Source organism: Sorex fumeus, unplaced genomic scaffold (assembly GCF_029834395.1).
Source record: "Sorex fumeus unplaced genomic scaffold, SorFum_2.1 ptg000002l, whole genome shotgun sequence".
NCBI lineage: Eukaryota > Metazoa > Chordata > Mammalia > Eulipotyphla > Soricidae > Sorex > Sorex fumeus.
The window spans coordinates 63,420,741-63,436,729 of NW_026606059.1; positions in this window are offsets into that span (position 1 = coordinate 63,420,741).

A 15,989-nucleotide genomic window follows, 5' to 3' on the forward strand; every position below is an offset into this window, starting at 1 on the left:
GAGCGGCTTTCCCTGAGGCGAAGATTTCTACCCCTATTGATTTCTACCCCTATTGATTGTGACTGCACCTATGTGTAATTGTTCCCCCAATTCCTCATGGAGAGAGGATTTAACTGTACTGTAGGAGTGGGCTAGGGGTTCAGAAGAAAGAAGCAGAGAAAGAGAAGCAGGATGAAGGGGAATGTAGAAGGAGAATGAAGTAGCATGGGGGAGGAAGAGGAAGCAGAGACAGACAAGAGAGACTTGTAGATGGAGAGAGGAATGAAATAAACTGCTACTAATACCAACCAGCCTGGCCCTCGTTCCTTCCTCTGCCTGACCATCACCATCGACCTCCCCGGGTGGGAGAAGGCTGAGACTACCGAACGCGGGCGGCGGGAGAGATAGAGCCACCACCGCTGTATGCTGCGCCCCCTTTGTGTGAGATTACACAAACTGTGATCTTCTCCAATCACTAAATAGCTCTTAACCTGCTGAGACATCACCTACAGACAGGGTGATGTATACAGAAAGAAGAGATCTTTTCTTCTTATGTGTTTCTTTATATATATAACACTGTCCTCCCATTTTTCATTGATTTGCTTGAGCAGGCCCAGTAATGTCTCCACTGTAAGACTTCTTGTTACTGTGTTTGGCATATCAAATATGTCACGGGTAGCTTGCCAGGTTTTGCCTTGCAGGCGAGATACTCTTGATAGCTTGCCGGGCTCTCCGAGAGGGGTGGAGGAATCGAACCTGGGGCGGCCCGGTTGGCCACAAGCAAGGCAAATGCCTTACTGCTGTGCTATCACTCAGCATATCTATATCTATATCTATATCTATATCTATATCTATATCTATATCTATATCTATATCTATATCTATATCTATCTAGCATACTGAGGCAATGGCCATAAGAAGTTGCAGATATTTTCAAACTTGTTGATGATTCCTATGATTTCCACTATTACAGAAACATCCTTAGACATGAGTTTGGTGTCAAGAGTTGAACATTATTTCAACAGCTTCCTAGTTCAACATACCATGAGCCTCTTTAACTAGGTCCCTAACTTTTTCCATGTAGGAAATTGCACATGCTAAAGTCTATTACTTAGAGAACCTCATTCCTATTTCTAATTAAAAAAAATCAATTTAGGTTATCTATCACAAGCAACAGAAAACAATTCTGACTGATGTAGACAGGAGATAAATTTATTTAAAATGTGCTAACTGTTCTAACATGATGGATTTTCCTCTGCTGTAAAAGACATTTTAGGGACAATTGACAAAGTCTGAATAAAATATATAGATTAGATAATAGCATAGTGTCCATATTAATTAATGATTTTGAAAATTGATGAGTGCCTAAGAGAATTTATTTTCAGTAGATATGTAATGACATCTTAGTGATAAGATATCATGTCTACTATTTACTTTAGCCAGTTTAGGAAATTTTAAAAGAGATGAAGAAAGCAATATATGATAATCAAAATTGGAAATAGTGCTGACAGATAGCCAGAATTTATTGAACCACTCTTATTATTTTTAAATAAATTTTAAGTCATATTCAACTAAAAGTTTATTTAGTTGGGTTTGGGGATTATACCCACTATTGCTTTGGTTCTATTTTTATTTTAGTTTTATAACCTGTTAAGCTATCTCCCTGCCTCCTTCGATTTATTTATTTTTCAATGATGCAAAAAAGAACAGTAAGATTACAAGCAGTATCAGTTCTAACAACTTCATTTAATAAATCTCAGAAGCCAATCATGAGCGACATAGTGGAGAGCTCAAGAAGAATCTAGATTGCAAGATATCACTCTGAAAGCCTTCAGCACTGGAAATAATGTTCCAATCACTCCTTGCAACAGAAATGTTGCCCCCCACAATCCTCAACCCACAGTATCCTGGACACTAAATTTGTTCTGCAGCTGTGGCTGGCACTACATCACTATCAACACAATGACTGCAACTGCTTTCAGGTGAAATTGGTGTATTAACTTCCTCATCACTACTTCTGCCAGGGACACATCTCTGGGACCTCTGCTTCTTTTAGCTTTGCCATGTTCAATTCAAAGTCCAGGGTGCAGGATCCAATTGATAAAGCTCCAATAGCAGCATGGTAACTAGATGAAAGTCTGGTCTGTAAAAAAAAAATAAATAGATAATCAGGAATTTCCAGTCTTTAGAGTGATACACACATGTCAAAATCCATGCTCTTGGTACTTTTTTTTGAAGGTAGGAGCAAAGGAAAATGTATCATTTTAACTTGAAAGGAGTAAAGTATTCACGATTTTGATTCCTCTATCCCCCCCTATTCTGAGAGTGTGAGTTCACATGAAAGAAATTATCCTTGATGAAATTTTGCTACCTTCTGATATTGCATGAAAAAGCTGAACCTTTGTTTTCAGTGGGATTGACTTTATTTTGAATATACTTTATGCTGGACACACACACAATGCTTCTATATGCACTCCTTTAAATGTTTGCCTCACTTTTATTTCTTTTTATAAAAATACTTGATTATTTTATATATTTTTGCTTTAGCAGATATTTAGTTATGTCTTTCATACAATTCAGCCTTCAGCCCTGATCAGTATTTAGTGCATAAGACATTTTTTCTTAAGATAAAAGTGCATAAGACACCGTTTCTTTTTTTCCTTTTTTTTATTAGTGAAACACCATGAGGTACAGTTGTAGACTTACAAATTTTTGTGCTTGGGTTTCAGTTATACAATGATCAAGTACCCATCCCTCCACCAGTGTCCATTTTCCACCACCACGGATCACAGTATCCCTCCCACCCCCCGTCCCCCACCTCCCATCCTGCCTCTGTGGCAGGGCATTCCCTTTTGTTCTCTTTCTCTCCTTTTGGGTCCTGTGTTTTGCAAGAGAGGCATTGAGTGGCAATCATGTTTGGTATATAGTCTACTTTCAGCATGCTTCTCCCACCCTCGGAGTATCCTCCCAACACCCTTTATTTGGTGCTCCCTTCTCTATCTGAGCTTCCTTTTCCCCTAGCACGTGTGGCTGGCCTCCATGTCATGGAGCAAAATTTCTGGTACTAATCTTGGCCACTCCTGGGTGTTAGTCTCCCATTTTGTTGCTTTATGTTCCCCAGATGAATGCAATCTTTCTGTGTCTATCCCACTCTTTCTGACTCATTTCGCTTAACATGATACTTTCCATGTAGTACCACTTGTATGTGAATTTCATGACTTCATCTTTTCTAACAGCTACATAGTACTCCATTGTGTAAATGTACCAAAGTTTATTTAACCAGTCATCTGTTCTTGGACACTCAGGTTTTTTTTTTTTTCCAGATTCTGGCTACTGTAAAGAGTGCTGCAATGAACAAACAAGTGCAGATGTCACTTCAGCTGTACTTTTTTGCAAGACACCGTTTCTTGCTCAAACCTTGTTTATAGTAAAATATAAATAGACAAAAAAATATTAAGGTCTTAACTCCAGTCCAGTAGTATGATAAGTACTATTTGTGCATTAAACATTCCAAGAATAAGTACATTTTCTTCAAATCTTGTTGGAATAATATAGGAAAATAGTAATGCCATGCAATTATTGAAAAGCATATTTTTAAAGGGAGTTTTGTGTACACTCCTTTATTATTTTATTTTATTTTATTTTATTTGCTTTTTGGGTCACACCCGGCATTGCACAGGGGTTATTCCTGGCTCATGCCCTCAGGAGTTACTCCTGGCGGTGCTCGGGGACCATATGGGATGCTGGGAATTGAAGCCGGGGGGGGGGGGGGGGGGGGGGGGGGGGGGGGGGGGACGCTTGCAAGGCAAACGCCCTACCCACTGTGCTATCGCTCCAGCCCCTAAAGAGCATTCATTCATTCATTCATTCATCATCCTGTTAATCATCCATTGCCTCGAGCAGGCCCCAGTAACGTCTCTTTCATCCTAGCCCTGAGATTATATTCAAGGCTTTTTAGGAGAATGAGACCCATCATTGTTACTGGTATTTGGCATATTTGGTGCGCCACGGGGAGTTTGCCAGACTCTGCCCTGTGGGCAGGCTATATTCGATAGCCTGCAAGTTTGTCCAGAGTAGGAATGAGCATATTTTTACCTTTATTGGTGTTCCTCATAAAAATGATTAGAGAAAATAGAAAGCATGCAAATTGTCTTTAAATCTAGTTGGAATTGTTATTTGATTGTTGAAAGTTTTTCAGAGAGGTGGAAGAAATTTTTAACATTTTATATTTGGCTGTCAGATTTGAAAATCAATTTAACTGATTTTTAGTAGTAACTGTTGTTCTGAGAGAAATGATTAAGAAGAAGGCCTGAGGAGCAGAAGTAAACCTTTACTAACATTCCTTGAGGATGATCCAGGTAGATAATCTAAGTGATGGAACTTGGTAGCAGCAAGCAAGTATTGCTTGTATTTTCAAATACTGGAAAACATCCTAGTTGGGGATGGCCTTAAAATTTACTCATCAATTACAGATAGCATCTTGGGGAGTATCACAAATACCTTGGAGGAATTTTGTCCAGGAAATTTGAAGAAACTGTTATCTCTGACCTCAAACCACCTCTTCCATAATGAGTGACCCTTCTTACCTGAAGACTTCCACTGTTGTATCACAAACCTCCTATTCCAAATTACATATCAATTAATAAACTATTGAAATTCAGGACAATGACTTGAAAATCTCAGAAATACTCCAGAAACATATTTATCTGTGTTGTCTTATGGAAGGATTTTGAGATCTTCTGTCATATGTCAAAGTATCAAGTTTGAGATTTTGTAGATACAAAACTCACATTAGGGCTATACAAAACTTCAGATTTTTCCAGAGTTACTTTTGGCTATTGAAGGTGCTTATTCAAACCGGTCAGTGAGATAACATATTCTAAAATGGATAAAATATGGGGGCTGGAGAGATATTATATGAGGTAAGGCACATGCTTTGCATACAGCAGACCCAGGTTTGATCCCTTACATCCAGAGCACCGCCAGGAGTAATTCCTGAACATATAATCAGAAATAACCCCTGAACATCACCAGGTGTGGCTCAAAAGCCTAAAAACATTGTTTTTTAAAAATGGTTAAACTTTGGGGGCTGGCGATAGCACAGCGGGTAGGGCGTTTGCCTTGCATGCAGCCAACATGGCTGACACAGATTCCCAGCACTCCATATGGTCCCCTGAGCACCGCCAGGAGCAATTCCTGAGTGCATGAGCCAGGAGTAACCCCTGAGCATCGCCGAGTGTGACCCAAAAAGCAAAAAAAAAAATGGTTAAACTTTGAAGGCAAATGAACCTATGAAGGAGAAGTAGGTTTTAATATTTCTTTTTGGGTTCATACGGATGGATTCATGTAACTTGGATCCATCAATATGTGGAAATCTATGAAAAAGCTTCAGTATTTTAATTTATTTTTTGTTTTTGAAATTTAAAAAATTGTTTTGCTTCAGTATTTTTATCAGTTTACTCAAAGCGAAATCCATATGTTGTGAGTGTTTTCCCATGTATATGTGTTTTTCTGAGGAATGTCTATACTTTCTCCTTTCTGTTGACTTCCCAAAGAGATTCAGGATCTGAAAATTTTTGGAAATATTGCTCGCTAGTGAAAGATACAAATCTATCTAAGTCAAGGATGTTTCTAGCCTTAGGCAAAGCCAGGTTGAAGGACAGAAGCGAGTCTGTCCTTGGAGTGACTTGTATAAAGAATACTAAAATATTATTGGAATAGGTCAGGTGAAAAATTGAGTTAGTCTTATCCTGAGTATTGACCTTGAGTGAAATTAAAAACTTCTTAAATGTTTCCAACATCAGAAGAAATGATAAATATATTGCAATGGGATATTAGCTAGTAGTAATTAGTAATGTAAATGTATCTGGTTGATAAGTTGTACACTAAATTTGCAAGATATCTGTTATGCGTATTTCAATTAAAAAGAAAAAGACTGTTTAGATATTTTTGCTGTTTAGATATTGTAGCATCCAAAAAGTCATAGTTGAGATTCTAAAATTAAATGGTAAATAAATATCTTAGAAAAGCGACTCCCTTTCTTCAACAGAGTCATATTTAAAGAATTGCACTTGAATAACGATAAGTAATTTTTGAAAAATTGTTTTTATTCATATCTCCCTTATAAATGAAAGAATATCAATGCCATATCTTATTTCTCATCATTTCCTCTGCACACTCACTATTTTGTTGCTGCCAGTAAGTCCCATATTTCATTAATCCCTCAACACAGCTATTACAGGGCCCTTCACAAGAGAGCTCTAAAAATTCTCTATTCCTCTCTTACTACTCTGGCAGTGCTGCACTTTATTGTCCTCAACTTAATTACTTTAACTCACTCCTTTTTTTTGTCTTCTCTCTCCTGGTGTGACCCTCTCCACTGTCTCAGATTCTGCCTCATGCATGTTTAGTAAAGAATCCCTTTTGAAAGCAGAAGTTGGGGGAAAGAAGAAAAGACAGAAAGCAAACTCATAATTTCTTTCTGATTGGAGTGATAGCACAGCAGGTAGGGCATTTGCCTTGCACGTGACCAACTCAGCGACCCAGGTTCCATTCCTCCGCCCCTCTCAGAGAGCCCAGCAAGCTACCGAGAGTATCTCACCCGCAGGGCAAAGCCTGGCAAGCTATCCATGACATATTCGATATGCCAAACACAGTAACAAGTCTCACAATGGAGACGTTACTGGGCCCGCTCAAGCAAATCGATGAACAATGGGAGGACAGTGACAGATGAGGTAAAATACTAATTAGAAGAAACGATTGATTCTACATTTTACTTAATTTCTTAAACATTTAGCATGGCCCCAGGTAGCCTTCTTATTTGGAAAACCACCAAAGGAAAAAAAATAGAAATGTTTGATGTTGTCCAGAATTTTGTTCCGAATTCTGCTTTACATTGTGAAAATGAATGCCAGAGACTAAATCTGCATGTAGCTTTTTATTAATATAAAATTAGTTTCCTTTTATCCTGATCCAGAGTTGACGAGCTCATATAAATCTTTTCACCCTTGCCAGATAGCATGCAAGACACTGGTGAACGGAGATGAAAGGGCACATCCTAACTTTCAAGGACTAACCAGTGGACAGGGAGATAAAAGGATAATTAGAGTGTATGAAGATAAATGCAGCAGTAAGGATGTATGTGTTGATCCATGGGAATTCATAGTTGCAAGCATCTATATGGTAGGCCTTATGCTAACTTCTGGAAAATTAATAAACATTAGATAAAGGCAAGAGTGTAATTGCAGAAGGTACAGAGAGATCAAAAAAATGATCGTGTTAAATGAAGTGAGTCAGAAGAAGAAACACAAACACTGGATGATTTCACTTAAATGTGAAATACAGAATAATAGGATGTGAAGTTCCATGATCTCAAAGGGAAGATACCCAGACCACCCTTGACTCTTTGAGCATAGAAATGAGAAGAACAGGAGAAGAAAGAAACCAATCAGAATAATAAGAAGAGAAGGATGGGAGGTAGCCAGGGTAAAACTCAGAGGTCTCAAGCATATCAGTAGTAGTGCAGAGAAGATATGCATGTATATATATGAACCACAGTATCAGTCTGTAAGTACAAAAGCAAAACTACAAAAAATCAAGTGCAAAATTGTGCCAAGGAGGCAGACTGTGAGGGTGGAAAGGAACTGGGGACATTAGTGGAGGGAAATTAACACAGGTGGTAGGATTGGTGTTGAAATACTATATGCCTGAAATCCAGCGAAGAATAACCATGCATCATGCTTCCCTAATATTTTTAGGGCCACGGTCACGGTCCTCCCATTGTTCATCGATTTGCTCGAGCGGGCCCAGTAACGTCTCCAATGTGAGACTTGTTACTGTGTTTGGCATATTGAGTACGTCATGGGTAGCTTGCCAGGCTTTGCCGTGCGTGCGAGATATTCTCGGTAGCTTGCTGGGCTCTCCAAGAGGGGCGGAGGAATCGAACTTGGGTCGGCTATGTTGGCTGCATGCAAGGCAAACGCCTACCCGCTGTGCTATTGCTCCAGCAATAAATAAAATTGGAAAAACTGAAGTATAGTCTGGCAGAAGAAAGCATAGAAAGAATTTCAACCAATGGTGATGCCCAGCTACCATTAGTTTACCCACAAAAGTATCTTTATTTTCCTCATGGAGAATTCTGACATTCTGCATCACTCTCCTATAGCCACAACTGCAATGCTTCCTGGTGGGGAATAGTGGCAACTAGATGGGCTCAGAGGTTACGCATTTGGGTTCTCTCCTTCTTGCTAGTAGAGTGATTTTGGACAGTTTACCTCTTCATTAATTTTCTCATCTATAGGATGAAGACATATTGTTTCCGTAACAGGGTCGCAGTGACAATTTAATCAATCCTCATAATATTACTATCCTTCTGCAGATTTGTACCTAGAATACTTATTAGAATGCAAAACAAGTGGACTGTTTGTTATATGCATTGCCTGTTTAAAATGCGTTGCCTTTTAAACCTCAATAAATAGAATGTTCTGCAGCATTCTAAAGGTGGATTTTCTAACAAGGTTGACAAGGATTAGAGATGGATCAGATACTTCACTGTATGATGCAGAGAACAATGTTGTCTGTTCCTCTATATTTCCCCTACTTGGGAAAGTCATGATACAAAGTGATTAAAGTTACTGATCTCTGTTTATAAATGATAATTAAGGCATTATAAAGCATTAGATATTTATTTATACTCATTTCTGGATATAGATAAAATTATCAGTATTGGGAATATAAACTAGAGAAAACGGTTTATAAAAAAGCAGAAATCAAAAATTTAGACATAAATAAATTTAGTGTATAGCATAATGTCATTTAAACTTTGTTCACATATTTTATAAAAAGAAATATTGTTTATTTATAAAGCACTTTAAAGTTTTATCCCACTGAATAATTAAAAACATCTAAAGAAGTATATATAAAGCATTCTGAACTACATTTGGTGTGTTCAGGGCTTACACCAGGCTGCACACTCAGGGATCACTCCTGTTGGTGCTCAGGGAACCATACAAAGTGCCAACAGTTGAACATAGATCAGACAAGCACAAGACAAGAACCTTACTTGCTGTACTGTCTCTCTGGCCCCCTGAACATTAGGACTAATGTAAATGAAGAAAACCAAGATACAAATAAAGACAAACGTCATAGTATTTGTTCTGTTACCCCTTCCCATCCACCCCATCCTACACCCCTAGCTCTGCAATATTTGTATTGAAAAGGGATGAACATTCTGAAGGTCACTTTGGGAACTTGTCTGACTTCTAGGTAAACACTTGCTATATTTATCAAGAAGTCATAGTCACTGGTAAGATCAGCTGCTTGGAAGAGGAGAGTGTTTAGGGGAATGTATATTATTCATATTTATGGACTATTATAAAAGACTTTAGTGTTACTACCTCATATTTCATGCCACAGCAATAATAAGTGATAAAAAAAAAAGTTGTTGGATTTTATTTCATAAACATTTTATAGCCTGTGGTGTGTGTAGAATCATCTTGGAGTAACTCACATGACCTATAGGGAAGTTGGGGAAGGTATAAAATGCACATATGAAAGTGTAAGTGAGGGGCTGGAGTGATAGCACAGCGGATAGGGCATTTGCCTTGCACGTGGCCGACACAGGTTCAATTCCCAGCAATAGTCCCCCCGAGCACCACCAGGAATAATTCCTGAATGCAGAGCCAGGAGTAACCCTTGTGAATTGCCAGGTGTGACCCAAAAAGAAAAAAAAAAAAAGAAAGTATAAGTGAAAATTAAAGTGAAGGCTTACTCTTCAAGCCTGTGTTCGTTTTAGAGAATACATCTCACATGCTTGTTGCTACGTAGCTTTGCTTACCTTTTCTACTCTGGGGAAGTTTATGTTTCTTGAGCATACGCTTCTTCTCTTTTTCTCCTCTCACTTCTTTCAAGCAAGTGTCATTCAACATAAGCCATCTTGCCTCACTAAAAATAAACAAATAAAAGTAAAGAAAGTGAAGATGAGAATAAACTAAATAAATGAAAGAAATCCTTTAGTAATGTGTGTCTACAGGTATTGCCAAATAAGTAGAAGTAAGTAGTAAAATATCTCAGAACTTTGATTTCCACTTAAAATATGCATTCTAAATTCATGAGCCTACCAATCCCCCACAACTTTGGGAAATCCTTATAAAATAAATATGTGACAAGAAGAGTAATAAAGAGAAAATAAAGAGTCCTAGATGGAGACACCAAAAGTCAAAAGTCCCATGAATTTAGGGACAAATCTTGATTTGCCAAATTGACTTACTAGTAGATGCTTAATAAATATTTGCTCAGTTAATTAATAAATGAATGCATGGATAAATGCCAGAGACTATCATATTGAAATGTGTTCTATGGTATGCAGAATCTTCTTATGTTTTTATACTTGGTAACATATAAAAATGCTCTACATATGTGGAAAGAAAATGGGAAATAGAGGGAAGTTGGTGGAAGGGAAGAAATAAGCAAATTAAGGTACTATTGAATCATAGGATTTGGTCTTTCTCTAAAGCTTCATGGAAAAAGTCTGGTAAGGTAAAGGTAAAGGTAAAGGCTCTCCCGTTGATCGTCGATTTGCTCGAGCGGGCCCAGTAACGTCTCCATTGGAGACTTTGTTGTTACTGTGTCTGGCATAACGAATACTCTCGGTAGCTTGCCGGGCTGGCCTATCCGAGTTTGAAAAAGTCTGAAAATAGAGCAAAACAAAACAACAAAATGAGTAGTCTAAAGAAAACAGCATGACACTGAATTAAGAAAAGCTCTCTGACCAATGGGTTAGAACTGAGTACCCCAAAACAAATCCCCAGATCTATGTCTTTTACAACAAAGGAACTTGGTACATGAAATGGAGTAAAGATAGACTCTTTAACAAATGGATACTGGAAAAACTGGATAACCCATGTAAACAAATGGAGCTGGACCCCTATCTCACACTTTATACAAGTCAATTCAAAGTGGACTAAAGACTTTGAGATCAGACAAAATCTATATGATACATTTATAAAAATATAGGTAATAGGCTCCAAGAACCTTATTGTTATTCTCAGTGAATAAGAGAGAAGATTAGCACTCAACACCTCAGGTTTAAAAGGTTAATACCCAAGTATATATAAAGCACACAGAAAGTTCAACAACCAAAAAACCAAGATGAAATGAGATATCATCTTACACCAGTGATGATGGCATACAAACACACACACACACACAAACACACACACACACACGTGCACGAGAGAGAGAGAGAGAGAGAGAGAGAGACAGACAGACAGACAGATAGACAGACAGACAGACAGAGAGAGACAGAAAGAGACAGAGATTTTGTTTTGGCAGAGATGTGAAAAAGGAATTCTTATCCAGCTAGTGGGATTGGCAATTTCTTAGAAAAATAAAAATATAGTTTCATCTGATCCAGCAATTCCTCTTCTTGGTATATACCCCAAAGGCACAAAAAATATTATTCAAAAGAACATGCACACCATTAATCATCGCAGCTTCTTAGTACTGTAGTTAGAATATGGAATCAACCCAAGTATCCAAAAACAAATGAGTGACTTACAAAAGCACAATATACATACACAATGGAATACTATGAGGCTAAAAGAAATGATGAAATCATACAAGTGGCTACATCTTGGAACTGGAGGTTATCATGTTAAATGAAGCAAGTTAGAAGAAAAAGAATGGATACCTGATGATCTCACTTGTCTGCGGTATGTAGGACAATGGAAAGGAATGGAGGGATCAAAGGAAGGACACCTAAATTTATATAAATGAGAATGATAGGAAGAAAAGAAATTGAGAGGGAAGTAAGAAGAGGCAGATGGGCAGTAACAAGGGTAGAGGTCAGGGGCCTTGGGCAATTTATGGATGCAAAAGTGAGTTACATGTTTATATCCAAGTCACAGATTCAACAATACTTTAAGAAGGAGAACCAAACTACAACAAATAACTAAACTTGAAAATGTTCCTATCAGGGCTGGAGCAATAGCACAGTGGGTAGGGCGTTTGCCCTGCACATGGCCGACCTGTGTTCCATTCCCAGCATCCCATATGGTTCCCTGAGCACTGCCAGGAGTGATTCCTGAGTGCAGAGCCAGGAGTAACCCCTGTTCATCGCCAGGTGTGACCCAAAAAGCTAAAATAAATAAATAAATAAATAAATAAATAAATATGTTCCTGTCAAGCAGGCAGTTTAGGGAGTGCAAGAGGACTTGGGGATGTTGGTAGAGGTAAGGTCACATTGTGGTAGCATTGGAGTTAGAACACTATATGTCTGCAACTCTATTATAAACAACTTTTTAAGGGGCTGGAGCAACAGCAAAGCAGATAGGGCATTTGCTTTTCACGCCTCTGACCCGGGTTCAATTCCTAGCATCCCATATGGTCCCCTGAGAACTGCCAGGAGTAATTCCTGAGTGCAAACTCAGGAGTAACCCCTGTGCATTGCCAGGTGTGACCCAAAAATCAAAGCAAACAAATAACTTTTTAAATCACAGTACCTTAATGAAAATAAATTTTAAGACAAAAAAAAAAAAAAGAACGTTACTTGAAAGTCTTAGCCACTCTAATTGAAGGCAAGAACTAGGGTTTGAGAAAGAGCTCAGAAGGGGTTCTGAAGTGAATTCAATTAAAATCACGACTCTGCTATTTCTCCTTACTTGACCTTGTGCAAATTGATATTCGAAATGGGTGTCAGTGTTCTCACCTTTTCATGGGGAATAAGAAATTACTATGAAATAAAATTTTTTACAAAGATTGAATGAGATAGTCTATTAAAATGTGTTCAATAGCTTAGTAAATGTTTAGATAAATAAATCTCAAATATGCTGTTATGTTCATAAGTGTACTAAGGAAAACTTTTTCTTCAGTGTATTTTAAAAAGATGCCAACACAAATTGTAAGTATCTTAAAATTGCAGGTTTTCTTAAAATCTAATTTGTGGACAAGCCTAGTTCTTCTGATTAGTGGCACATTTTATATGATATTTCATATGCATGCTTAGAAATAATATAACATGGCACAGTAGCCACACTAGGGGTCATGTGTATTTCTGAGTTGTATACTCTTGGACATTTCCCCCTGGACAAACCCTTGTTTTCTTTTAAATAAATGTGCCTCTCTCTGTCTTCCCTCAAATTTCTCAAAACAATTTCACTTAATAAATAACATTATAAGGTCAATTATTTGGCAACAAAAGATAGCTATGTTATGCCATATGTTTTCAATGTTAAATGTTCCAATAACCTTAAAATTTAAGATATGCCAATAATATAATTGGACTTACAGACTAGCAGTAGGACAGCATTGATTCTCAGTTATAAATCCAGCTTTCTGGATGTTTTGGGAAAAAATGGGTCCTGTTGCTGTAATACATGACTGTGATTTCAGAAAACGTGAAGATATGAATGTGTATTTTGCTGTACTATCCCTGTTGGAATTCTTGAGCAGGTTTTCTGGAAACTTAGACATGAAAGAAAATGAATAAACAGATATAGGAGAAAATTCCTGTCAGAACTAACAACATTGGAGGCTCTAGGATGTTTGTGATGGATGGCCTTTAAATCTGTAGGGTTTCTAGCTATGCCAGGAGATATGTAAAGTTTAAAAAATATTAAGTAAACTAAACTGATCCTTTTAACTTCTTCTGCTATGTATATTGCCAGCTCTGGGCTCAGGGACAAATCTACTGACAAGTGATTAATATCAAAGAGAACCACCCAAATCCAGAGATACACATTATTCTGCCTCCATCTGCTCTTGGTTGACAGTCACTTGGACAGGACACAGCCACTTAGATAATATATGCCAGTGGGTCAAGTGTGGTCATGGCAAAAGTTGAGTTCCAGTTTATCCTTGTTCCCAGTGTTCTGTCATTTAAGGGATCCAAAAGGAAGGATTTTCTCAAATGTTGTCCTTATAAGCTAGGAATGATAGTTTCTCCCCCTTTCCTTGAATGTGATTTGGTCAGAGCATACAAGAATATATTTAGTCACCAGACTCACCAGTTCTTCCTCCACCTACTCGGTAACTAACCCCACTGTTAATTAAAATCAGAAAAAAGAGAAAAGAAGAAAATGTTATAGCTAGCAAGTTTCTTTACCATAACCCTGTCATCCACCTATAGCTCATTTTACAGATAAAAGAACAAGGTTTTGAAAGGGGATATATTTTACCATCAGAACACAAACTAATAACCCAAGATTCTTGATGAGCAGGCCAAACTATTTTCTGGCATTCATAGATTGAGAAGCATGGTGTTCTGACAGTGATTGACTGTGAATGAAGAAGGAAATAGAAAAGGGCTTCGATGAGAAAGTCTGATCTGCAGATTGAGTGAGCTTCAAAGAAAACAAAAGAATTTAATATGAGTTTGTATAAAGCCAAAAATTAATGAGTAGTCTGTTAATGTTTAAATGATATTAAAAAAGAGTGAGCATTTATGAACCTCCAAGGAGATGAATAAATATCAGAAATTTCTTTGCTCTGATATTTCATGTCTTAGAAAATCTAGTACTAAACTAGTCAAGTATATAAAAAAAAAGAAGCAGAGCAATGAAAGTCCATGATTCTCCCATTCCCAGGGCATTGGTTCCATTAGAGCACATAAAGTTGTACCTTTCTGGGGAATGGTTGAGCTAGATTCAAATATTCTGGTCTGTCTGCAGAGAGCTTCTCCACTGTGAAGGAGAAAATCAATGGAGCTAAAAAGAAAATGCAGATTACATTTTATACTTAGAAAGAATTGCTAAAGAGTTGAATTACATGAGAATAGCTCTGAATTCCTGGGAGCAGACTGATCCCTTGAAACTTCTGAATAGTCATGAAGCCTATTCAAACTGTAACTAGTCAACTCTTCTGCTAATAGGTTGATTCAGTCCCCAAAATTAACTGGTAGAATATATGATAGCTACCATAGATTGCAGGCAATGCTAACTTCTCTATTGGATAAAGAGTACCTGGAATTGTGGCACTGAGATGTACTTACTGATTTGTGTGGTACATCTGTGAAGTGGCTTTTAAGAAGAGGAAGTGGTTAAATTTCTCAATAATACAAGGAAGATCACTGAACTGGCAGGCTTCTACATAAACACGGAGAGGGAAATTGGACTTCAGTAGCCTAAAGTTGCAGCTACTTCTGAAGACTAGTTTAAATTAAACCACTCTTCTTTCCTGGGCCTTTGAACAGGTAAACTTAATTTTTTGATGTGTCAGTCCTTGTAGGTAATATATGTGAATAATAATTTCCCTCTCCACAGATTGCTGTGAAATTAGACTTAAACACTTATGAGAGGACTGGAGAGGTAGCTCAGGGCTAAAGCATGTGCTTTGTATGTAGGAGACCCAGGTTTGATGCCCAGCACTGCATGATCCCCAGAGCACCACCAGAAGTAACTCCCAGACACAGAGCTAGACCTATGTACACCACCAGCTATGGCCCTAACACCCAAGCAACAACAACAAAAAGAAACATATTTATGAGAGGATTATATAACATTGAGGCACATGTTCGGTGCTCTAAAGATCTTTAGGGATGCAGAGGAAATATTAAGTAATAAAAATGTTCTGACTCAAAGTTGGAAATAGAAAGGTTTATTGGAAAGTAGAAGGGCAAGGAAAAAGAAATGCCCCAGCTGGGGAGGAATTTAGTATTGGACTAAGTTAACTATGGCTCAGAGTTGGGTTTTTTTTTTTTTTATGTATGGGTCTTTTATAGTAAAACTGAGTCTTTGTGTTACTTACCAAGTGACAAAAATGTTTACAGAAAATTTTACAGGGTGGTCTGACTAGCTTCAGTCCTTTTTAATTATCTTTTTTGGCCATTAGCTTTAGGTATTGGCCATTTCTGTGCACCTAAGGTCTGAGGGAGATCCTGAAGAATTATTAATTTTTCATTTATCAGAAAGCGCCCAGAATTAACAGGATTGTTGAAAATGTAGGATGGAACGTCTCACAGCAGCTGGGGAAACTGAGACTTCCTTTTGATGTGGGCAGGTAGATAGGGAAAGGCC